Below are 24,244 nucleotides of genomic sequence, written 5' to 3'. Positions count from 1 at the left end.
AGAACTATTACCTATTACAATGTGCTAAACAACAGACAGCACTGCACTAATGTATAATTTTAATTTGTTTTTGTACTTCTTTAAAAATTATAAACTTATCTTTCTGCACAGATGACTCTCTTTGTCATAGGTGAGAAGATTATGTTACTTTGGCATATTTCTTATTCTTTAATGGCTCATAGAGGTTCACTTTCAATACTTTTCTAAATTTTGAGTAAATATGGATTTCTGAATGTGATGGTCATTAAGGCTATGATGTTTTTGCTTTATTTCAATTTCTCTATGCAAGAATTCCCTGGAGCAGCAGACAGCCATACTGTTGAGAAAGATGCTTGGGAGATTCAGTTTCCAGAAGTTTGGGTTTCTTCATATGTCCAGGGTCTAGGTAGAGACAATGTTAAGGAATGTATGCGTCTCTGTAAGAGGCATTCATTTGATCAATCACTACTTTTGTATTGGCTTTGCCACGAAAGGAAGCAGGAATAAGGCAACCTTTATGATATCTGAAGAACTGGGAAGACGTTTCCTAAGTATATGTTCCGTTGTATTTTCTTCCAGGCTTAGCTTTATTAGACTTCCGACCATTTGCCTACCTACTTCAGTGGGCTGATTATCTTTCTCTCCCTCCCTCCACTTCCTCCATTCCTTCCAGCAAATGCATACTTAAATGGAAACACACTACCCTCATTCCATTAGGAGTTCAATCTATCAAGACTCATATTTTCAACCACTCAGTAGCTTGAAATAATATCAAATAAAGAAACTTAGAGAATAGCAAACAAGTGTTAGCATTGGGAACCTGAACCTGTTCTTTAATAGCATCACCAGTGTCACCTGTCCAAGGATTTCTTCAGGATGATAGCTTTACTACCTTGAAATTTTAATGTATTTGAGTGTGATTGTCAACCATCAGAATGATCTACATATACTTATTAAAATGTAAGTTACTGGAGCCTATCTGTATCGAAAGGATGTGATTTAGTAAGTTTGGACTGGGAATTCTATTTTGATAACTCAAAACTCTTTTCAGAATACCCAGTGTGATTAATACACTAGAGTTATGAGCTAAAGTCCCGATTTGCCATTCTCTATCTCTATGATTTTGGGAAAGATACTAGTCTCCTTATACTCCCATTTCCTCATCTGTAAAGCTGACATAACAATAGTGCTAACCTCGGATAGTGTTATCTTTAGGGGGAGGGACTAAAGTGCCTAGAACTGTACCTTGAACATAAGTAACATCCCATAATGTTAACTACTATGATTTTCCTCTTGACAATATGTTAATCACATAGCAAAAAACTCACTGGTCCTTCCTCTGATAATGTCTTTGTTGGCAGCTGGTGTTAATTTTCTATTTTAAAAATGATAGAGTCAAAGACTCCTAAATTATAGAATGTGTGTTCACATGGCCAAATATTTTGTAAAGCCCAGAAATCTTGCAAAAAAGTGGAGTTAGAGGGGAGGAACTAAGCTGGAGAAGAGAAAACAGTATTACAAAAAGAGTTTCGAACCATTAGAATGAGCGTGTAATTGTAGCTTCCTTTATATGGACTTTCATATTTTTATTCTTTTTTTAAATTTTTATTTATTTATTTATTTGACAGATAGAGTTAGACAGTGAGAGAGAGAGAGACAGAGAGAAAAGTCTTCCTTCCATTGGTTCACCCCCCAAATGACCGCCATGGCCGGAGCTATGCTGATCCAAAGCCAGGAGCCAGGTGTTTCCTCCTGGTCTCCCATGCGGGTGCAGGGGTACAAGCACTTGAGCTATCCTCCACCACTTTCCCAGGCCACAGCAGAGAGCTGGCCTAGAAGAGGAGCAACAGGGACTAGAACCTGGTGCCCATATGGGATGCTGGCGCCTCAGGTGGAGGATTGACCAAGTGAGCCATGGAGCCAGCCCTCTTTTATTCTTTTTTAAAAGCTATCATATCTTTGATTGGCTGGACCGTTCTGTTAAAATTGGTCAACTTTTACTTGTGTACTATATCCTGTGCAGAAATACCTTAAGTTATGTACACTCAGTAAATACCTTTGAACAAGTTTTACAAATTTGTATTTGCAGTAGTCATTAACGCATTCTTCTTACTCTTTTATATGTCACTGCATCTACATTGTGGGCTTTTTTTTTTTTCCAATTTCTCAAAGTTAGTGAAATTGTAAGCTATCCCTGTGAGAGAGTATTTTAAAACAGAATGAAATATATGATGACTGGTCACAGAGACATGGTGCAGAGGATTAAGGTGCTACTTGCAACACCAGCAAGGCACATCCAGGGTAATGGCTCCAGTCTTTTCTGCTCTGCTTCTGATCCAGCTTCTCTTCTAGCTTCCTGCTAATAAGCCTGGGAAGTCAGGGGGTGATGGCCCAGGTGCTTGGACCCGTGCGACCCACATAGGAGACCCAGATGGAGTTCATGGTTCCGGACTTCAGCCTGACTCAGCTGGGGAGAAAACTAGCAGATTGAAAGTAGATCTCTCTCTCTCTCTCTCTCTCTCTCTCTCTATCTCTCTCTCTCCCTTCTCGCCCCCTTTCTCTCCATTGCTCTTTTAAATAAACAAATAAATACACAAGACATAAATAACCCTTTATGAAAGCATATGGAAGGGCCGGCGCCGTGGCTCGCATGGTTAATCCTCCACCTTGCGGCACCGGCATCCCATATGGGTGCCAGGTTCTAGTCCTGGTTGCTCCTCTTCCAGTCCAGCTCTCTGCTGTGGCCCGGGAGGACAGTGGAGGATGGCCCAAGTCCTTGGGCCCTGCACTCGCATGGGAGACCAGGAGGAAACACCTGGCTCCTGGCTTCGGATTGGCACAGCGCCAGCCGTAGTGGCCATTAGGGGAGTGAATCAATGGAAGGAAGACCTTTTTCTCTGTCTCTCTCTCTCACTGTCTATAACTCTGCCTGTCAAATAAATAAAAACTAAAAAAAAAAAGAAAGTATATGGAGACTTACAAGACAACATTTTTGTTTCCAAAGTATGTATGTTTAATGGAATACCAGCACTTGAGTAATGATGTTAGAATTAAATATTTGCAACTAAAATGGTCAATAAAACTTATTTTAATGCAAATGGAAAACATGGATATCCCTTATGATAATACATTTAATGGGTTTACCAAATATGAGAGTTGATAAAATCTTATAGTTTGGCCAAAGCACAGAGACATTATGCTTACCAGGGCAAAGGATGACAGAGTTTATTTTGAACTTTGGATAAGGAGATGATTTCTCAAACAATAAAGATGTAGGTGTTTTTTGCTTCTCAGTTCTTCCCTCAATCTATGTGTATCTCTTTCTTACATATTTTGCCAAAAGTAGCAAGAAGAAACCAGGCCACACTTTCACAACTTTGTTTAGAAATTGCCTTAGCTAAATATCCAAGATCATTATTCCAGCCCATCTGCAGGGCATACGTAAGGTTAGGTTTTCTGCTACTGTTTACCAGGATTATCCTAGCTTCCAGTTTCCAGCAGCACTGTCCTCATTTCTGAGTCCTCACCAGCAGCACTTTGAATGTCTTCAGTGGAAGTTTGTCCGTTCATGTACTAAGAGGATAAGGTGTTCTCTCCTGTGTGTCTTCTTCCTTCTGAAGGTCACTAGCAGAGGTAACATTCATATTCCTATAAGCAATGTGCTCAAGGAAATCTTGGCTTTTTAAAAGTTGTCTCCACAAAATTTGTGCAGCCTCTGCCACTGCTGGGTTCCCAAGATGCTTTCACATTTTTGGGTATTTGTTACAGCATCATCTATTTCCAAGAATCATACTTTCCAAGAGATTCCTATTGTTGTTTACCAAATTACCCCAAGTTTAATGTTTAAACAACAACAACAACAACAACAAAAATTATCTTTAAATTGTAGGAGTAAGAGTCTGAAAGGAGTCTCACTAGACCAAAGCCAAGATGACAGCAGGGCTGTTTTATTTTCTGGGAATTCTAAAGGAGAGAATTTTTTGGCCTTACCCTGCTTGCATAGGCTGCATACATTTCAACAATTTTCAAAGCCCCAAATTGCTGGTCAAGTCATTTCTGACCATAGCATCACTCTAACTCTCTCTCTGAATCTGACACTGGCTCCCTTGCCTTCATCTTTCTCTTATAATTACATTATTCCCATCCTGATAATCTGGAATAATCCCCCATCTCAAAATTAGCTAATTAGCAGCCCTAATTTCACCTGTATCCCAAACTCCTCCTTGCCATGCAATAAGCATAGTTTCTGAGGACTAATGTGTGGATATCCCTGGAGAGCCATTAATTTGCCTACCTCTTTTTTTACTGCTAAAAAAAATCTCTTTGGCAAAAAATAGAAGAAAACATGTTTGCCACCATTAGTATCTCCTCAAATGCAGATTGTTTCATGAATGTTTATACGAGGACTAGAAATTTATAAACTCCAAATTTTATGGTGTTCTTTTTCCAGCTAAGCTTTCAAATTCTAAAAGAAACAATTTATGTGCTAGCATATTCCTACTACAACTTTCAGTGTAGAATGTATCTAACTAACTGTGTTAAAACTATCAGAAATAGGGGCAGGCATCACGGCACAGTGGGTTAAAAGCTGTTACCTTGGACGCCCACACTGCTTCTCAGAGTGCTGGTTTGAGTCATAACTACTCTGCTTCTGATCCCGCTTCCTGTTAATGTGCCTGGAAAGCAGTAGAGGTTGGTTCAAGTACTTGTGTTCCTGCCACTCACATTAGAGACCTTAAAGGAATTCTTGACTCTTGACTTCAGTCCATCCAAGCCCCAAGCATTGCAGCCATTTGGGGAGTAAACTAATGGATGGAAGATTTCTCTTTCTCTCTAAAAAAAAAAATTTAAACAAAAGCCTAATTAGAAATCAGTAATAATTAAGAAGAGGAGAGAAAAGCGTCATGAAGAGTTAGAAGTTTATTATTTCTTTCTTGTGTTTGACAGGTTATCTTGATTTGGTAAAGAATAAAGCATAGTTATCCCCTGAAACACACACATATGTCATTCATATGTGAGTGTGACATATATGTAGATATGTTTGTTGTCTTATTTATGTATGTCAGAGGGAAAACTAGATATTATTATTTTCACTTCCACTCTCTTGCTATTCTTGTTCTCTCTCTGTTTTTCAATTTTCTTTGGTCTATGAACTTACTATGGTCTATAAAGTCTGTAGAGATGGATCCATTACTTTCATTATTTGAACAGACATGACAATAATAATCCATAAGAATAAAGATGCTGGCTCTAAAAACCCCTGGATTTAGAAAGATGCATAGAACTCATTTTGAGATTTAGTATACTTAATGTCTTGATTTTAGATCAGTGATCCTCAAACTTTAATACGTCCAGAATCACTTGAGGATTTTGTTAAGTACACATCTGACTTCATTGGTTTGAGCCAAAGCTTGAGGCTTTGTATTTCTAACAGGATCCCAGGTCATGCTGTTGCTACTAATATATAAACTTGGCCTTGACTAGCTAGGACTTAGATTGTATCTCTGGTTGTCATTGTCACTGCATTTTCAAGTGTGAAAATAATATGCATTCAAATGCTTTCGTGCTATTGTCAATGGTGGGTATAGGAAAATCAAAGCTTCTTGAGAAGAAACAAATATCTTGAGTTTTTCTGCCTGAGTTCAATAAAGCTTTAAGGGTGCTACTTTCCACTGAATAACTGCCCTTGTTAACATTTTTATCAAGTTGTCATGACAACAGTCATACTCTCAATAAAAGGAAAGTTTTTATTATTATTATTATTATTTGACAGATAGAGTTAGACAGTGAGAGAGAGAGACAGAAAGAAAGGTCTTCCTTCCGTTGGTTCACCCCCCAAATGGCTGCTACGGCTGGAGCTATGCCGATCCAAAGCCAGGAGCCAGGTGCTTCCTCCTGGTCTCCCATGTGGGTGCAGGCACCCAAGCACTTGGGCCATCCTCCACTGCTTTCCCGGGCCTCAGCAGAGAGCTGGCCTGGAAGAGGAGCAACAAGGAGTAGAACTTGGCGCCCATATGGGATGCTGGCGCCATAGGTGGAGAATTAATCAAGTGAGCCACGGCGGTGGCCCTGGAAAGTTGGTTTTAATGTACCTGTCAACTACAATGCAAGAGACTGAAGATCTCTAACCACTCAACAGCTCTATTATGAATCACGGTCATTGTTAGGCATTGAGGCTTTGAAGATTCCTTCCCTAACATCGAGGAACTCTTAGTTTTTAGTATTTGGGACTTAAACATAAGGAGTTTGGTGTGCAATAAAATTTGATGATGGTAAAGGCAGAAATGAATGAGCAGAAATGAATGAACTCTTTCTGAGAATGAAAGTTATCAATATGAGTAGCATCGGTAGGGGAAGATTAAATCAACTAGAAAAAATCTTTATGCTAGCTAACAACTCATGACAACTAGAGGGCAGGTGAACCAGGGCCTGTAGACCCAACCTGTCTTCCCACCACATCTCCCTGTACTTTACCTATTTTTTATTTTGCTAAATGGTATCCCTCCCCATTTCATGAATATCAGTGCCATGCCTTCTCTCGCCCATACCTTTGTTTACATTTTCCTTCCCAGAACAAAAAAAAAAATGAACCTTCCTCTATTTCACCTGTTTCCAAACAGATCATAATCCTTCAACACTGGCTCTAATGCTGGTACATTTCGATGTATTTTCCCTGTGAGCAGATATTTCTTCTTCCTGTGAGCATTCATAGCATTTACTTTAAACAACAGTATGATCACTACCTTTTAATTATGGGATACTGTGCATTCCTTTTCATTTTTGCTGGTAGGCTTAGGTACTCTGAGTACAAGCACACTACTGATTTTAGAGAGTATCACAAGTCAGAAACAAAGGCAGAGAAGCTTCTGAGATGGCAGAAATATTTTAAAAATGCATCCCAACAGCTCTGAACGTTTGCTGCACACCAAGGCAAACGTTTCTATAGCTACCCACTTGCTTTTTTTTTTTTTTCCCTGCATTGTTGGCTCTCCTAATTTTGTTCCTGATTTATTTAAATGCCACCCCTCCTCTCTTTTTTTTCTCATTCCACTGATGTTTCCTGTGAGGCAAACTAGTAGGCAAGGCTGGGAGCAAACTTTGACAAAATAATGAAACTTCAATGAGATCAGCTTAGATGGTGGGTTTTGAAATATGTATAGGATACAACCAGGAACAATTTATCTCAAGAGTTCCTGAGATTGGAGACTGATCACAGAAGGATTATGATCAATTATGGCATAGCATGATGGGATTTTTGCAAGTCGGAAGGGCTAATCAAAAAATACTGAGACTCACACGTGCGCGCACACAAACACAAAGCAACTCAAAGTAAATATGAACACAGCAGATATAGCACCATAGTCCAGACAGAGTCTCTCAGCACAGAATTCCATTTGGAAAGGAGTACGTTAGCTTCAACCCTGAAAAACAGGATTTTTAAAAAAGGAAATCACCCTTGGAGATAAGCATAGATTTAAACTTCTCAGCAGAAACGTTGGAGTTTTTGGCTATGGAAAACTAGAGTTTTTCCATCCAAGTGTACACAGTGGAAAAAATACGCTCTTATTTTTGTTTTCAAGCGGGCCAAACTTTCCCGGAGCCCCTCCCTCTGTTCTCCCTTTCCCTTCCTGACTCCCGGTCCCCCCGGCGTTTCCACACGGTAATTTCTGGGATGGCGATTGGGCGGCTGCAGACGCCAAGACTCAGTTCCCCTGCGCGGATGTGAGTGCAGGGGGGTGGTACCGGGAGCAGAGGCCGTGTCCACCGGCAGGTTCCTACGCAGTTCTCCTCCACTGTGCCTGCGCCAGACCCGAGACGAAAAGCCAGGCGGCCTGGGAGGAAGCCAGCAGGCTCAGGACACCTGCGGGAGAGGGGGAGCGCGGCGAGCGCCGAGGGACCCGGGCCGCGCGTGACCGCGCCATGGTGGGTTTGGGCCGCTCCTTTCTGTTTTCAGCCTTGTGCACAGGCGGGGAGGAGGCGAGGAGAGGTCTGGCAAGAAGTCGGGAGCTGCGGGCTAGGAGAGCCTTGGGGGTCACTACGGAGAGCGACGCCGAGAGGCGGAGGTCGAAACAAAGGCAAGAACTGACTGAGCGCCAGCGCCGCGGGCAGTCGGCTCTCCGCCGCGCGTCGCGCCCACCCAGCCTGTTGAGCACAGGTAGACACGAGGGCGCCCGAGCGCCCGCGCAGGGACCGACAGGTGCCACCGCGGGGCCCCTCGCCCGCCCCCCGCCCCGCGCGCTCACGCCCAGCTCTCTCTTGCATTCACAGTGCGGCTTCGCCAGGCGTGCCCGCAGCTGCTGCGGATCCCGCCACGCAGCCCCGAGGTCTGGGCAGTCCACCGAGTAAGTGGTCGCGGCGTGCCCAAGCGGGTCGGTGCTCCGCAGAGACACGGCCCCTCGCCCCGGGTCCGCGGCTTGAGCTCGTCCAAGTCCTCCGTGCGCTCGCGGCGCGCCCCGACCCTGGGAAGCCGCGGCCGGTTCCCACGCTGGGGAGGACGTCCGGGGGGACCCGCGGCGCCCGAGGGAGCAGCGGGGAGGGGGTGGGCGCTCGGCCGCGCCACGCGGGCGGCTGTGCTCGCAGGGCCGGGCCGTGAGGACGTGCGGGGCGCGCCGGGGCCGCGGCTCTCCCACGGCCGGGGCGCCCGGGCCGCAGACCACGCCAGCCCGGGGCAGCGCCGTGGCCTTGCGAGCGGCAGCGGGCGAGCGCGAGCTGCGGAGAGACACCGGGACCTGAGAGCCGGCGAGGGCTGGTGGCCGCGCCCCGGCTCTGTGCCGTGGGTGAGGATCGCAGCGCTCGCCGGCTTGCGTGGACAAAGCAGCCGGCAAACTTGAGCGCGCGAGTGTGTGCGAGTGCGCGCGCGTGAGGCTGCTTTGCACGCTCATTTCTGTTTTCCGTGTGACCTCGGCGCTTCGGGAGACGGTGAGCAGGGTGCCGGTGCCCTGTGGGTTGAGAGCTGTCTTAGGGTGACCCTTAAGTCGGGGGCCTCCTGGCCACGTGACCGCGGCTGTGGCTTTTTGTGGGGCTTCTTTTTGCTCACTGCTTTTCACAGGGCTCTTCCTTCAGTTTGTGCCTGATAAACCTGGTCATCTTGTAAAGTAAACCCAGGGGTTTCTGTGACTCAGGGTGACTGGTGCAGGGCAGCTTGGGGTCCACCCGGGAAACCCTCCCTCCTAGGATCTGAATGGGGCAGGGTTTTTTTTGTTTATTTTTCATTTAAACTTCATATCAGTAGTGTTTTAACATTTTGGTACTTAACTTTTTGGGATCAGCCCTCCAGTCTTGGTGAGGAACATTTTTAGGCCTGGCATTGTGAACCTGTTGGCCCCTTCTTAAACAGGGTAGATTTTTACATCTTGGTTCATGATGTGCGAGTCATTTGTTGCTTTTCCTAAATGGCTTTGTATTTTTTTTTTTAAGAGTGAGCATTTCCGGTGCTCTCCTAGGATGAGATGTCAAAATCAGTGATAGTGACAATGGAAGAGAAGGGTTCTCTAGAATTCCAAAGCAAAACTTGTTCTTCCTCCTGCAACGGAGATGGTCTGTATTCTCTGTGCTTTGTTTAGTTATTGAACAACTGCATCTGTGGGTCTGTTTCAGCGGGTTATGCGGTCCCTGGAACTGTATTCAAATAGATGAGTTGCTGAATGTTCAGCGAGAGTCTGGAGTTCTCAGATACCCGGCAGGACAGCAGCCCAACAGAAAACTAAGAACCACGGAGTTAAAACATGTAAGCCACACGTTGCTTAACCAACAGGCCTTCTACATAAAATCTGCATAGACCAGCAGGAAGAATTCTAGAATAATGAGTTGGTATTACAATAGTGAAGCAGTTCTTAAAAATACGCCCGTTTGTGTGGTTTTAAATGTGTCAGGAAACAAGTCTTGTAGTTGGAAGTTGAAATTTGTAATGAGTCGGTGGGCACCTTGTGTTTCTTCCTATACTGTAGGATCTGGTAGAAAATGAAATTTACAAAACTGAAATAGAAAGTACTTAGGCTAGGTATGCGTTCCTTAGGATCTAAATTAGAAATAATCCCTTAAAGACCCTTTTCTAAATGATTTTAGGATGTGAAATAATACACTTAAGATAGTTTTTTTTTTCATTCAGAGAATGAGGAAGAAAATATAAAGTTATTTCACTTGTATCTGACAACACTGCAAAAAAAAAATGAAGCCTCAGAAACTTTACAATGTTCACTTTTATGTCCTGTCATTATTGCCTGTCAAATCATCTTGTTTTAAGACATTTTGAAAAACTGTTTTAATAAATGTTACATTTCATTTCAAACTTTACTGAGAACATTGAAATTAAATTGTATCTACAGTGAATACATCAACCAAGTACTTTGTGGCCAAATGCTAATAATTATGTCACACATATTTTACACAGAAAATTTTAAAAAGTGAAATCTTAAGCTAACATCCATTTGTTGATATATTTATAGATTGTATAACCTTGAATTCATCAGAAGCCATAACATAGAAATTAAATCCTTCATTACATTTACTAACAAGTGACGAGTGTGTATGAAGGAGAATTTTTAATAGTTGGGGAATTCCCAACTTACGTTTTTATAAAAAAGGATAAATGTCATATTAGACTTATGAATGAATTTCAACAAACAAGGGGAAATGGAAAGATAAAGCAGTATTTGGTTAAACCAAGATAAAGATATATTACTAATGGGGAGAAATTTTGGAAGTGATAATTCAGAATGACTTTCTATATATCAGATTTACTGCAAAGTTGCTTTTTTTTTTTTTGCTGGATACTCAATTTTGATGGCACTGTTTAGAAATGCACAAGCAATGTTAGTCAACATTCTTGTTTATTGTTTTTCTGTATATTTGTAAAAACATTTATTTTTCTTTCTAAAGTATCAGTCATTACAACATATTTTGCTTCTAGGCCATCTAGATGGTTTCTGCAAGTTTAAGTGCCTGTGCAGTAATTTGTTTTGGATGTCTCCAAGGTAATTTAATACAAGAAGAGCTTCTGGCAAGTTTTAGGTCTTTTGTAGAACCAATTAAGTTGCACATGAACCAGTTGATTTACTTGGGGTTAGGGCAGTTTCTTGATTGTCTTGACTCACAGCTGCTGCTTTTGTTTTCTTTCCGGACTAGTTTGAGATGTCTACCTATTTCATGTATTTTTTTTTTTCTTTCTCCGGTGAGTGCAGGCCAGCAGCTTTCATCTCCTAAAGCCTGGGGGATGTGCAGAGTATGAACACATATAGGCGGATGAAGGGCTGCAGGGCAAGCTTCCCACTCAGCCCACAGAGGGAGAGAAATTCTACTTTATCAAACTTGAAAGACTCTTAGGCATGGTCTCCTTGACGACAACAACGTGACTGTCACTGCTTTAGTCCCTAACTTCTCCTACCTGGCACGCTTCCTGGTCATTAATAATCTGTTATTTAAACAAATTCTCCCTTTCATACATGGAAGCCAACTGAAATTAATTAATTCACCTGCCAGCTCCTCTCATCATAGTAAGAATTAACAGTAAGTCAGCACGAAACAATGGCAGTGGGAATGCATACCCTGAGGAAAGGAAGAAGTGAAACCGACCCACATTTTAGCTCCGAAAATTTTTTTCTAGATCCATCCTATCCTCATCTCCTATTTCATTTTGCCACATTACATTGGAATATACTTGTTTGAATGTCTGTATCTCCTACCAAACTCAAATCTCCCTTAGGACATCCTTGTTAATTTCACCTTATTTGAATACCTATGTAGTACTGAGAAGTTTGTGTAAAAATAGAACTAAAATATGAGTTTCTACTGTCGCAAAAAATTTTGAAATCGTGCATAATTTCTCATAATATGCACTTTCCATGAACCTTTTTAAGAAACTCTTATGTGTGGATTTCAAAATTTTTTGACAACAAAATACTTATCTTTTCTTTCCATTTCTCACAAACTTTTCAAAGTACCAGCGAGCTTAATGCTGTTGTTTTTGTTACTATTCAGTTCGTGATTCTTGTTCATTGATGCTATAGGTAATTGTTTTTGATAATACAATGCAGAGTATTACAGCCTTGGTCACACAGAGACCCCTCCATGCTCTTCTGTCATGTAGTTTGCAACCTGTTGGGAACCGCAGATTTACTGTTCTTTGTGTCCCTTTCTCCTTATAAGTTTCCATCCTTCCCTTACTGAATTTGTGAACATTCCACCTTCCTTGAGAGTCTGGAACAACAAAGCCCTTTGTTTCTAAGCGTAGTCTCTCATCGTTGGTCAGGTTTTCACTCAACATCCACACATTTGACTTGTAACTTCCTTTTTGGGCACCTCTTGATACTCACCAACACCTGGGCCTTCTTAGAACTACCCCACCTGAAAAACCTGAGAATCTCATTCTCTTTCTGACCACAATGTCCTATCCTTCCAGTAACTCCATTCACTTAATCATTGAACACTTTCCTCTCCCATTTTTGTTTCTTGGCTACCCTCTTTTCCTAATGTGTTCTTGTCTTTATCACACACATCTTATACAGAAATGTCAACTCTTCAACACTCAGATCTGTTGCTGCGTCCCCCTCTCAGCTTTCTCTACATCTGCATCATTTTCATTGTGGATTTTAGTGGATGAAGTAGTATAGCTCTGTCTTTTGGTCAACTACAAATGGATTCCCTTCAGCTTTATTTTAAGGGGTAACCAGCAGTGCTATCAAATTATTTTATCTTTTCATGGTTAATTCCATAACAAATTCCCCATAGTACATGCTCTGAATTTTTACAGGTGTTGTAGCACAAACTGATTACCCTCCCTCTTTATTCTTAGCAGATGATCATGCTTTTTCATTCACAGAGGCTATTAAGGTCAATTTCAGCAAATTATTTTTCAGTACTCATCTTGATTATAGTAAACATTTCTTTATGTGACCAGTTCTGAGTGTAGGGACTCTTTTCTTATATTGAACAAAATTACTTGTTTTTATAATATTCATATCCCTATTTTTACCTTATAGGGAACTTACACAATATACTTAAGCATGTAACAACTCTTCGAGTCTCCAAGATAATGTTCAGTTCTTTTAGTTCATCCTGGTTTGGCCTAGATTGAGAGTCTTAGTCTCATTAGAGGTTTTTCTCCTTTTTGTTTTGGTTTTTAAATGTAGTCCCAAGAGCTGGGCATGCAGAACTGTCTTTATGTAATGGGATACACAGTACTGTGTTATTTCCTCTGGATTTCTGTAGTCAATCAACCTGATACCTAATCTGTTTTGATCTTTCTGGTTTGTGTTTGAATGCATACTTTAGTGCTTAATTACATGTTTTTTGCCATTATTCTATAGGCATATTTGTTTTCCCTAATTTTATGTTTGACCACATATATTTAGTTGTTACATTAAGTTAACCCATTGTTCCAGGAGCTCAGTGTCTTTTTGGATTCTGATTCCATAATCCAGATTAGCCATTTTCTCCAATGTGGAGGCATTAACAGTTCTGATCAGGATCAGTTAATGTCTTCATTCAAATAACTGTGTAAAGGCTGCACGAGAGGGACCTTTGGCATGATGCTACTTATTTTGCTCCCGATTTACATTGGTCCATAAGTTAGACGGCTAGTCAACCAGTTATATAGTCAAATAATTCTCTTTGGCGTTTGCAATCCATTGTGTGACCCAAAAGTATACCATGATGGACTGGGTAGAGTCCTTGCTGAAATGCATTTCCACTTTCTGCAGAACAGATATCAATCAAGTAATCTTGTTAAAACAAAAGAAAGCAACACTATAATCATACATTCCTCTGATGTGTCTCTGGCTGATAAGTAACAGCAGTTCATAGTCAGAATGCTCACATACCATGATCTTAAGGGTGTCATTATTGTTGGAGTAGTGCCTAGAATCAATGTAAAGCTCTCTAGGCTGGAGTTGGTGGAACCCACATTCTCTGTTTTGAAAATTAAGGCAATGTCTGGATTCTTTATTTGTCAACCTTCTCTTCATAAGTTTAAAAATAATTTAATGATTTTACATACACATCCTTTCAGTACTTTGTGGTATAATTTTTCCAAATTAATGAACTTAAACTCATTTTGAATATTTGACATCATTCTATATCACAAGCCTTACATTTGTTATTTTAAATGTAATCCTGCTTTTATGAGTATGAATACTATACTCTTAAGGAATGGAGATGAAACAAGGGGAGAGTGGTTCTGCTTGGCTGATCTCTTTTTTCCATTTGAATTTCTTCATCATAGCAAGAAGTAAATGTATATTTCTTTTTGTTTTTGTAATTTTTGAAAACGTCTGTTTCTTTTCTGCTTTATGCTCTATAACACTCTTCCTAGAGAACCAGTCAGTATTTTGAGCTTTCCCCAGTACAGTCTGTTATGGATTACGCTTGTGGAGGAGCTAAAAACAATGTTTAGAACACAGCTCTTGACATGAAGGAATTGAAAGTCTGCAAGAAATAGTCTCAAAATTATACATGTCAGCACTTGACAGTGATCCTATTGTTTGTGGAACAGTTTTTTTTATAACTTTTTTATTTTTTTAAATTTTTATTTAATAAATATAACTTTCAAAAGTACAATTTTTGGATTATAGAATTTACAGAAAAAAGAGAGAGGTCTGAATGATGGAAATATTGAGGAAGGCTTTCCAGAGAAAATCTAGGACTTAGTGGAGATTCTAAAACAAAACCAGGGTGGTGAACTTCACAAGATGGTAGAAATGAAATATAGAGAATAGAGGGAAGAATGTTGTAGGCAGAGCAATAGGAAAGAAGCACTGTAGGGATCAGAGGTGTGTGTGTGTGTGTGTGTGTAACCAAGATGTAGAGGCACACAGGGCAACATGGAGCCTGGAGCAAGCCACAGATTTGATATCTGTCTGCATGCAGACCACCGCTGCTCCATCCTTGGGTTCTCAAACTCAGCTCTGCTTCCCAGGAACTTTCCCTGTGCTGAGGAAGTTGAGTTTTTTGTTGCATCTTCTGGCAATACCCTGTATTTTCCTTATCATATTATAATACTGTATTTTTTTTTTTTTTGGTCAGGCAGAGTTAGACAGTAAGAGAGAGAGAGACAGAGAGAGAGTTGTAGACAGTGAGAGAGAGAAAGAGAGAAAGGTCCTCCTTCCGTTGGTTCACTCCCCTAATGGCCGCTATGCCCAGCACTGCGCCAATCCGAAGCCAGGAGCCAGGTGCTTCTCCTGGTCTCCCATGCGGGTGCAGGGCCCAAGCACTTGGGCCATCCCCCACTGCCCTCCCGGGCCACAGCAGAGAGCTGGACTGGAAGAGGACAAGCGGGATGAGTACCTGGCGCCCCAACCGGGACTAGAACCCAGGGTGCCAGCGCCGCAGGCAGACTATTAGCCAAGTGAGCCACGGCACCGGCCCTATAATTCTGTATTCTAATTGGATGCAGATGAGACGAACCCTCTGCAGTTGCAGAAACCATTTCTGTTTAGTTCTCCATTCTTTTCGAGAGTCCTTTGTGGCTCTCAAGCACTTAGTAAAAATGTGTGTAGTGACAGGGCCAGTTTGGAGCCATGACATTATGATGGAAGATGTTTGTAAAAGTGATTGAAGATTAAGGGGACTTGGATTGCAACGAGACTAGAATTTGAGGCTGAGTCTTTGCTTTATTAGGTAATGTGGAACCATATTATGAATTTTTGAGAATCATTTTTAATTAGATCTTCGTAAATCAAATAGCTGCAAGCCTGATTCGCATTTCTAGGCTTAACTAGGAAGTTATTTGGCATCCTTTCTTTGTGTCTTTGTCCACTTGGGCTGCTACAGCAAAGCACTGTAGGCTGGTGGATTTATTGATAACAGATTTATTTCTCACGCTGCTGAAGGCTGGGGAATGCGAGACACAGGCACCAGAAGATTCAGTGTCTGTTGAAGGCCTGCATCTTCATAGATGGACAGAAGGTCATCTTCTCACTAGTTCCTCGCATGGCAGAAGGAACCAAGGGTTTCTCTGTGGTCTCATTTATAAAGACACTGATCTAGGCTGGTGCCCCGGCTCACTTGGCTAATCCTCTGCCTGCGGCGCCGGCACTCGAGGTTCTAGTCCCGGTTGGGGCACCGGATTCTGTCCCGGTTGCTCCTCTTCCAGTCCAGCTCTCTGCTGTGGCCCGGGAGGGCAGTGGAGGATGGCCCAAGTGCTTGGGCCCTGCACCCACATGGGAGACAAGGAGGAAGCACCCAGCTCCTGGCTTCGGATTGGCGCAGTGTGCCGGCCGCAGCAACCATTTGGGGGTTGAACCAACGGAAGGAAGACCTTTCTCTCTGTCTCTCTCTCTCACTGTCTAACTCTGCCTATCCAAAAAAAAAAAAGACACTGATCTACCCATGAGGGCTCCACCCTCCTGACCCATGCACTCTCCACAGGCCCCATCTCCTTATACCATCACATTTAGGATTAGGGCTAGACATACCAATTTAGAGAGTACACAATCATTCAGTCAAGAGAATGGGATTCGGTGTTTACCTCCCTGAGAGGGAGACTTTAATTTTGTGTGTCTTTACTTGAGGTGTTTTTAGTAATAGTTCGATTTCCTGTACTATTTGCACTTCAGTTTTTAGGGGCCTGCTGATCGCAATTGCCAATCCTTTTGTAACCTTCGATATACTCTATCAGACATGGTTAAGTGGCATGTGGTTAATGTTACACGAGTTCCTCTTTATTCATTATTTTGTTTTCCAGGGTTTCACTTCCACATAGTTGTGTTTTGAAATATTATATGGAAAATTCCAGAAATAAATGTTAATAACTTTTGTGAAGTACATCATTATAGTTGTCTTATTTTATTTGTAGTTATTGTTAATTTCTTACTCAGTCTAATTTCTAAATTAAACTTTATCATAGGTATGTATGTATTAGAAAAAAAAACACAGTATGTGTAGGGTTTGGTGCTAAGTGTGGTTTCAAGAGTCTGTGGAATGTCTTGGAATGTGTCTGCGTGGATAAAAGAAGATGACTATATTAAGTTAATGAAAGTTAGGACAAGAATTTTCAGCATTCTGTTTGTTTAATAAGATCACATAGTTTTGAATATAGTGATTTAAAAGATAGTATTGTGTCTAAAGTATTTACTATTATAAATGTGGTATGGAAGGGGATTTGGATAAGCACAATAAAATCTACAGTACTTGAGATGTCAAGATTTAAACAAGATATTCTTACACTGCATTCACGCTGTTTGTAAAGGTAATTAGCAGAACACGGGCTTCCCAGTGAAAACTGGGCAGAATCTAGCTTTTCATGTCTTACAATATTTTAAGTAACTGATTGTAAATAACATTCCTTTTTGTCCACTGCTACCCTAAATAACAGTTTAATATGCCACAGCATTTACATCTGGGTCTTTCTCTGGAGACTGGCTCAGAGTAATTATTTCTTTTAGAAAGCTTTTATTTAATAAATATAAATTTCATAGATACAGCTTTAGGAATATAGCAGTTCTTGCCCCGACACCCACTCTCTGACCCCCACTACTGTCCTACTCCTGCTCCCTCTCCCATTCAATTCTTCATTAAGATTCATTTTTAATTATCTTTGTATACAGAAGGCCAACTTTATACTAAGTAAAGATTTCAACAGTTTACAGCCACACAGACACACAAAGTATTAAGTACTGGTTGAATGCTAGTTTACCATTAATTCTCATAGTAAAACACATTAAGGATAAAGGTCCTACATGGGGAATAAGTGCACAGTGACTCCCGTTGTTGATTTAACAATTGACACTCTTATTTATGACGTCAGTGATCACCCAAGGCTCTTGTCATGAGTTTCCAAGGCTATGGAAGCCTTTTGAGTCCACAGACTCCATCAGTATTTAGACAAGGCTGTAAGCAAAGTGGAAGTTCTCTCCTCCTTCAGAAAAAAATACTTCCTTCTTTGATAGCCCCTTATTTTCACTGGATTTCACTCACAGAGATCCTTCATGTAGGTCATTTTTTGCCACAGTGTCTTGGCTTTCCATGCCTGAAATGCTCTCATGGGCTTTTCAGCCAGATCCAAATGCCTTAAGGGCTGATTCTGAGGCCATAGTGCTGTATAGGGCATTTGTCATTCTATGAGTCTGCTGTGTGGCCTGCTTCCCATGTTGGAACATTGTCTTCTTTTTAGTTCTATCTATTGTTATTAGCAGACACTTGGTCTTATTTATGTGATCCCTTTGACACTTATTCCTATCTATATGATCAGTTACACACTTAATATGATCACTTAAACACGTAAGATGGCATTAGTACCACCTAGCTTAATGGGATTTGGAGTCTCATGGCAAGTTTTTAGCTTTACCCTAAGGGGTAAGTCCGTGGGATTGTGTGCTGAACTGAAGTGTACAACTCCTCCCTCTCTTATTCCCACTCAGAGTAATTCTTAAGCTCTTATTGTGTCATCTTACACACACACACACACACAAAGATAGTTTTTGATAAGAGTTTGTACTTTAATTGGACAACAAATTATTCTTTTTTTAAAAAAAGATTTATGTATTTATTTGAAAGGCAGAGTTAAACAGAGAGAAGGAGATACAGAGAGAAAGGTCTTCCATTCGCTGGTTCACTCTCCAGTTGGCTGCAATGGTCAGAGCTGTGCTGATCCAAAGCCAGGAGTTTCCTCTGGGTCTCCTAGGCAGGAGCAGGGGCCCAAGCACTTGGGCCATCTTCTATTACTTTCCCAGGCCACAGCAGAGAGCTGGATTGGAAGAGGAGCAGCCGGGACACAAACTGGCATCCATATTGGGATGCTGGCACTGCAGCTGGTGGCTATCCGATAGGCCACAGCGCCAGCCACAACAGATTATTCTAACTGAAGTGTTGGCATTTCTCCTCTACTTTCTCCCCTTGCTTTGAAGCTAGGAGCTTTTCATGACTTTTGCTGGTTACTACCTATAGCTTATCTGCAGGCTTGGCAACAAGGGAAAAGGTCATATATATGAGAGGTATCACAAGGCCTGCTCTGCAGTCCAGTGCTTCTTTGGGATGATACATTCTTGGATCATGTCTCTAAGAGTCCTTTGGGTGACTGTTTTACCCAGAGGAGCAGCACAACCTTGCTTTGGCCAAAGGCAAATGTTACATGTATTATGCTGTCTTCTGCTTTCAATCCAGAAAATGAGATTTGGACCTAGACTTTATTTTACTTATTTTTTAAAAAATTTGTTTATGTATTTGGGAGGCAGAGTCACACAGACTGAGGGAGAGACAGAGAAAGAAGTTTTTCATCTGCTGGCTTACTCTCCAAATGGCCTCAAGGCTGGAGATGGGCCAATCCAAAGTCAGGAGCCCAACAGCTCTTGAGCCGTCTTCCATTGTTTTCCCAGGTCATAGCAGAGAGCTGGATTGGAAGTGGAGTAGCTGGGACTCCAGCTGGTGCCCTTATGGGATGGTGGTGCTGCAGGCAGAGGCATAGCCCACTATGCCACAGTGCCAGCCTCTGGACATAGACTTTTAAAGTTAAGAGGAAAAAGAAACTCAAAGGCCCAGTGTGTGGAGCACAGATAAGAGACGGAGACCCACATAGGTTACTTTGGGCTGCAACATGGTGCTCAAAAAGGAGGAAACCCAAAGGAAGCAGGAGAGCTGTTTCTTCACACTTTGGTTGTCACTTCATTACTGGGGATGGCTGGCACATTTTCCTCATCAGTGTTATGCCCGTGGTCATTTATATATATTGAACCGGAGTAAAATCAACTTAGATGTAATTACCGTAACATGGGCTCTGTTTCAGTGTATAGTGGAAAGCAGTAGCCGACTGTTGTCATAGTCTATTTAATACACAGTACGATTTTCTTTTGTTGTGATTTTTTACACTATCAGTGTAAATAATTGCTCAGTAAAAAATAAATAAATAAATAAAATTGCTCTGGAGCCCAGAGAATAATATAAACTTTAAAAAGGAAAGAGTCAGCCTTGTTCAATATTAGAAGGATGCTCTAGTAGTTGACATTTATATGAAAGAGCTAGATAGCATTACTCAAATGATTAGTGAGATAAATTTAGAGCCTAATCAATTTGTAGGAAGTAACTGTGCATTTGGTAAAAGGACTCACAATCATTATGTGGTTGTTTGAAATAAAAAGAAATTTATGTTTTAAATATTGAACAGATTCAACATGTTTTGTTGGACGTATGTGAAAAAAATTCAAGCTTGAACTGATCCATAGTTGAAAGGGAGGAGTGATATTATAGTGTATATGATCAAATAATTGTAGATCTTCTTTGATGTAACACCAAAATTGAGAAGAGATAGCGTCTTAAAGGTTAAATTGGAATATGGGATGTACCTACTGATATTGTTGTTCTCTGTGCTTGGTGTGTGTGTGTGTTTTAAGATTTAGTTGTTTATTTGAAAGACAGTGTTACAGAGACAGAGGGAGAGAGAGGAGAGAGTGAGATAGCGAGGGAAAGAGGAAGAGAGAGAACTCTTCCACTTGTTTGTTCATTCCCCAAATAGCTGTAGTGGCCACGTCTGGCCTAGGCCTTAGAACTGGAAGCCAGGAACCAGGAACTCCATCTAGGTCTCTCACCTGAGTGGCAGGACCCTAAGCACTTGGACCACCCTCTGTTGTTTTCCTAGGTGCATTAGGGTGCTAGATTGGAAGTGGAGCAGCTGGGACTTGAATTGGTGCTCATATGGAATGCTGGTATTGCAAGTAGTGGCCTCACCCACTATGCCACAATATCGGCCCCAGAGCCATTGTTCTGTCATGTTCTTTGAATGGACCCTTTCTTTATCCATGCATGATTTGCTACAACTCGATCAAGTCAATCACAGCTATGTGGAAAATATCTGTCCATTAAATGTACAGATTTTCCAGATGGTGACACACTTTATTACATGGTGTCAGAAATTCACATTCATTACTATCTCTGCTGATTGCATCAGGACATTGTAAGTATTGTGAAACCATTTTGATGGGACAACTATGGGTTCAGAAAATCTTCTAAAATTTTAGTTTTGAGCCAAAAACCTATCCTTAAATGTAAGAAAAGTAGAAATAGATTTTCTGATTAATTAGAATAGATGTTAATTTGTAAAATAATAAGTCAACAAAAATTTTTAAATTTAGAAAAATTAAAATAATTTCATAGGACTGCAAAGCAAAATAACAAAGTGAATTACTGCTTGTATTTACGGGTAAGCAAGGGAAAAAGTTCAGGATTTCAAAGTACTTACTTGTTAGGTAACAATAAGATTGCAGAGATTATAGTAAGTGTGGTGATAGTTGGAAAGAACAAAATAGAAGCCCTGATAAATTGCATTAACTTCTGGAAACCTGCATTTATGGCCTCAACATAACAAAGATAAATTCCATTAGAATGATTACATCACCGTATGTCATGTAGCCTCTGGCAGACTTCACTGTGCTCCATGAAATAATGAAAGTGAAAAAGGCACATATTATCAGAATCTTCTCATGAAAATAGTTTTGACCTTGCAGATCGCCTGAAAGGGTCTCAGGTCATCTCTGAGAATATGCAGACTGCACTTCAAAACATGCTCTTTTGGGTCAGTTGTTTTTTGAAGAAGATAAACATAAGGGTGTTACAATAATATCAAGTCTAAATAATAATTGTTAAGATTTATTAAGCATATACTGTGTCCCAAGCAGTGATGGAACTCTATGACTCTGGTCAAAACCCTTGAGAATTGATATATCCTTATCTCAGTTTTACAGATGGGGAATGGAAGGCTTAGAGTGGGTAAGTAACTTGTATCAAATGTCTTACATTGAATTAGTGGTGGAACCAGTTCCTGGGGGCCAGGCAGGGTCCACTTGATATATATAGTTTATATATATATATATGTATATATATATATATGGCTTATTTCTTAAGGATTTATTTATTTATTTGAAAGGCAGAGTTACAGAGAAGCAGAGAAAGAGAGAGAGAAAGAGAGAGAGAATTTTCCGTCTGCTGGTTCACTCCCCAATTGGCCACAATAGCTGGAGCTGGGCTTATCTGAAGCTAAGAGCCAGGAGCTTCTTCTGGATCTCACACATGGGTGCAGGGGCCCAAGGACTTGGGCCATCTTCTACTGCTTTCCCAGGCCATAGCAGAGAGCTGGATCAGAAGTAGAGCAGCTAGGTCTTGAACCAGCACCCATATGGGATGCTGGCACTGCAGGTGGCAACTTTACCGACTATGCCACATTTCCGGACCCTATTTTTTTTTTTTTATTTTGAAAATCAGAGTTACTGAGAGAGGGAGAGACACGGAGAAGGAGAAGGATCTTGCATCTGCTAGTTTACACCCTATATGGCCACAATAGTCAGGGCTAGGCCAGGCTAAAGCCAGGAGCCAGGAGCTTCTTCCAGGTCTCCCATGTGCGTGGTAGGGGCCCAAGCACTGAGACTGTAATCTACTGCTTTTCCCAGGTCGTTAGCAGGATAGGATAGGAAGTGGAGGGGCTGGGATGGGAACCAGAGCCTACATGGGATGCCGGCATTGCAGGCCATAGCTTTACCCACTATGCCACACTACTGGCCATGTAAGTGGTTTTTTTAAAATAATAATTTTCCAATGTTAACTGTTAGTTCAGGTATTATAGAGGGCTTTTGTATATTAGCTTTGCATCCTGAAACCTTGCTAAGTTTACCTTCTTACATCTAATTGTTATTTTGCAAGTCTCTTGGGAATTCCTACAGGAATAATTATATGTGTAAATAACAGATAGTCAATAATTTTGCTACTTGTTTCTTTTTCTTAACTTATTGCTGCATCTAGGACCTAACTTCAGTAGAATGTTGACTGGAAGTAATGAGACCTGGCACCCTTGCTTTACTTCTGATAATGGAAGGAAAGTGTTCAGTCTTTCCCATTGTCACTTTCATAGCACACTTTCTGATGGATTTTTTAAAAACTATGATTTATGTTGCTTATTGTCATTATTAGAGTTGGAATAAAGGTCTCTTGGGATTTTCTACAACTTAACTGGACATAAAGGATCCATGTTGACTTTGAGTTAACTTTGTAGTTGTGTAGCATTTTAATTGGCAGAAAACTCTAATATAGATGATGGAAAGATACTCCTGTCTTTCAGACATGCTGCTTGTTAATTTTTGGCTTTTACTCTTAAGTAAAAAGTTTCATTATTTATTTATTTTTATTTATGTGAAAGGGAGAGTCAGAGACAGATAGGCAAAGAGCTGCATCCCGCCGGCTTACTCCTCAGAGGCCTTCAACAGGCAGGGTTTGAGCAGGCCAAAGCTAGAAGCCCAGAACTCCTTCCATGTCTCCCGTGTGGGTGGTAGGGACTCAAGTAGTTGAGCTATTACTACTGTACCACAGGGTGCACATTGGCAAGATGTTGGACTGAGAGGTAGTGCCAGAACTCAAACCTAAGCACTCTGGTCCTGGATGCAAGCATTCTGAATGTCTTAACCACTGTGCCAAAAACCTGTCCTAATTATTGATCTTCCTGTAATCTGTACTCCATTATGTAGAGCGTTTCCTCATGGCGACTTACTCCTTTTCACTTTTGTTTCACTACTGCTATTGAAATCTCTTAAAAGTTGTAAATATCTTTCTCACGTATTATCAAATGGTCTATCTTCTTTGCCCTCTTGCAATTTACACCTCTTCTTGAACATTTACCCACTTTTGAGTTATCCTCACCATTCTGTCCCAATTGCTGCTTCTCTGTTTTAACCATAACATCCTTCTCCCGTCTTTATGAGTACTAAATTTGGCCATCTTCATTCTCTGCATGTAGTCTTTTGATCTTGAAGAACTGGAATTAACTCCTGATGCTAATGGCTTCCTCTGCGTGTGAGTAGGGGAGGTAGGGATATAAATTCACATTTCTAGCCTGTTATCTGCTCCTACATTAAAGACTACAGTTTTCAGCTGTATTTCTACTTAGAGGCCCTGTTATCAGTTAAATACCCACGTATAAAAAAATAAAATTCAGCATTATTTCAGGTCCACTGTTCTACTTCTGTTTCCTCTTTCTGGTAGCGACACCGCTATCATTCCAAGTAAAACCTCGGTTATTGTCATCGTGTTGCTCAGCTCTAGTGAGTTGCCACATCATGCCAACTTAATTTCATAGTATCTCTAGCGAACACCATTTCCTGTCTTTGCCACAGCTTCCCATGTTTCTCATATTCACTCAGGCTGTTCTGTCTCCATGACCAGCCATTTTGCCATAGTCACGATGTTCATTCTCAAAATTAAGCTCAACTTCTTCACATTCCAAGGCTTTCCTGATCATCCATTAGTTGCCACTGCCTGAGAGTGATATTTCTTATGAATATTGTTAATACCCCATCTC

At 41.1% G+C, this 24,244-nt stretch overlaps 2 protein-coding genes across 3 annotated transcripts in view; one reads left to right on the top strand and one right to left on the bottom strand.

Annotated features, from left to right (window-relative positions):
* LOC133765234 (ATP-binding cassette sub-family E member 1-like) overlaps window positions 1-24,244 on the bottom strand; it is a 1,116,285-nt gene that overhangs the window by 807,611 nt on the left and 284,430 nt on the right. The gene's annotated exons all lie outside the window — the stretch shown is intronic.
* The window catches only part of GUCY1A1 (guanylate cyclase 1 soluble subunit alpha 1), a 65,144-nt gene continuing 48,649 nt past the window's right edge, over window positions 7,750-24,244 (top strand). The window contains exon 1 of one of the 2 annotated variants that reach the window (XM_062199048.1): window positions 7,750-7,902. The gene's annotated coding sequence lies outside the window, so the exon portion shown is untranslated. Of the gene's footprint in view, window positions 7,903-8,272; window positions 8,322-24,244 lie in introns of those variants that run through there. The other variant, XM_062199049.1, reaches the window with a different exon arrangement.

The sequence above is a fragment of the Lepus europaeus genome, chromosome 8 (genome assembly GCF_033115175.1).
Source record: "Lepus europaeus isolate LE1 chromosome 8, mLepTim1.pri, whole genome shotgun sequence".
Lineage (NCBI taxonomy): Eukaryota > Metazoa > Chordata > Mammalia > Lagomorpha > Leporidae > Lepus > Lepus europaeus.
The sequence above is the reverse complement of the archived record's forward strand: the minus strand, read 5'-3'. Positions and strand labels throughout refer to the sequence as shown.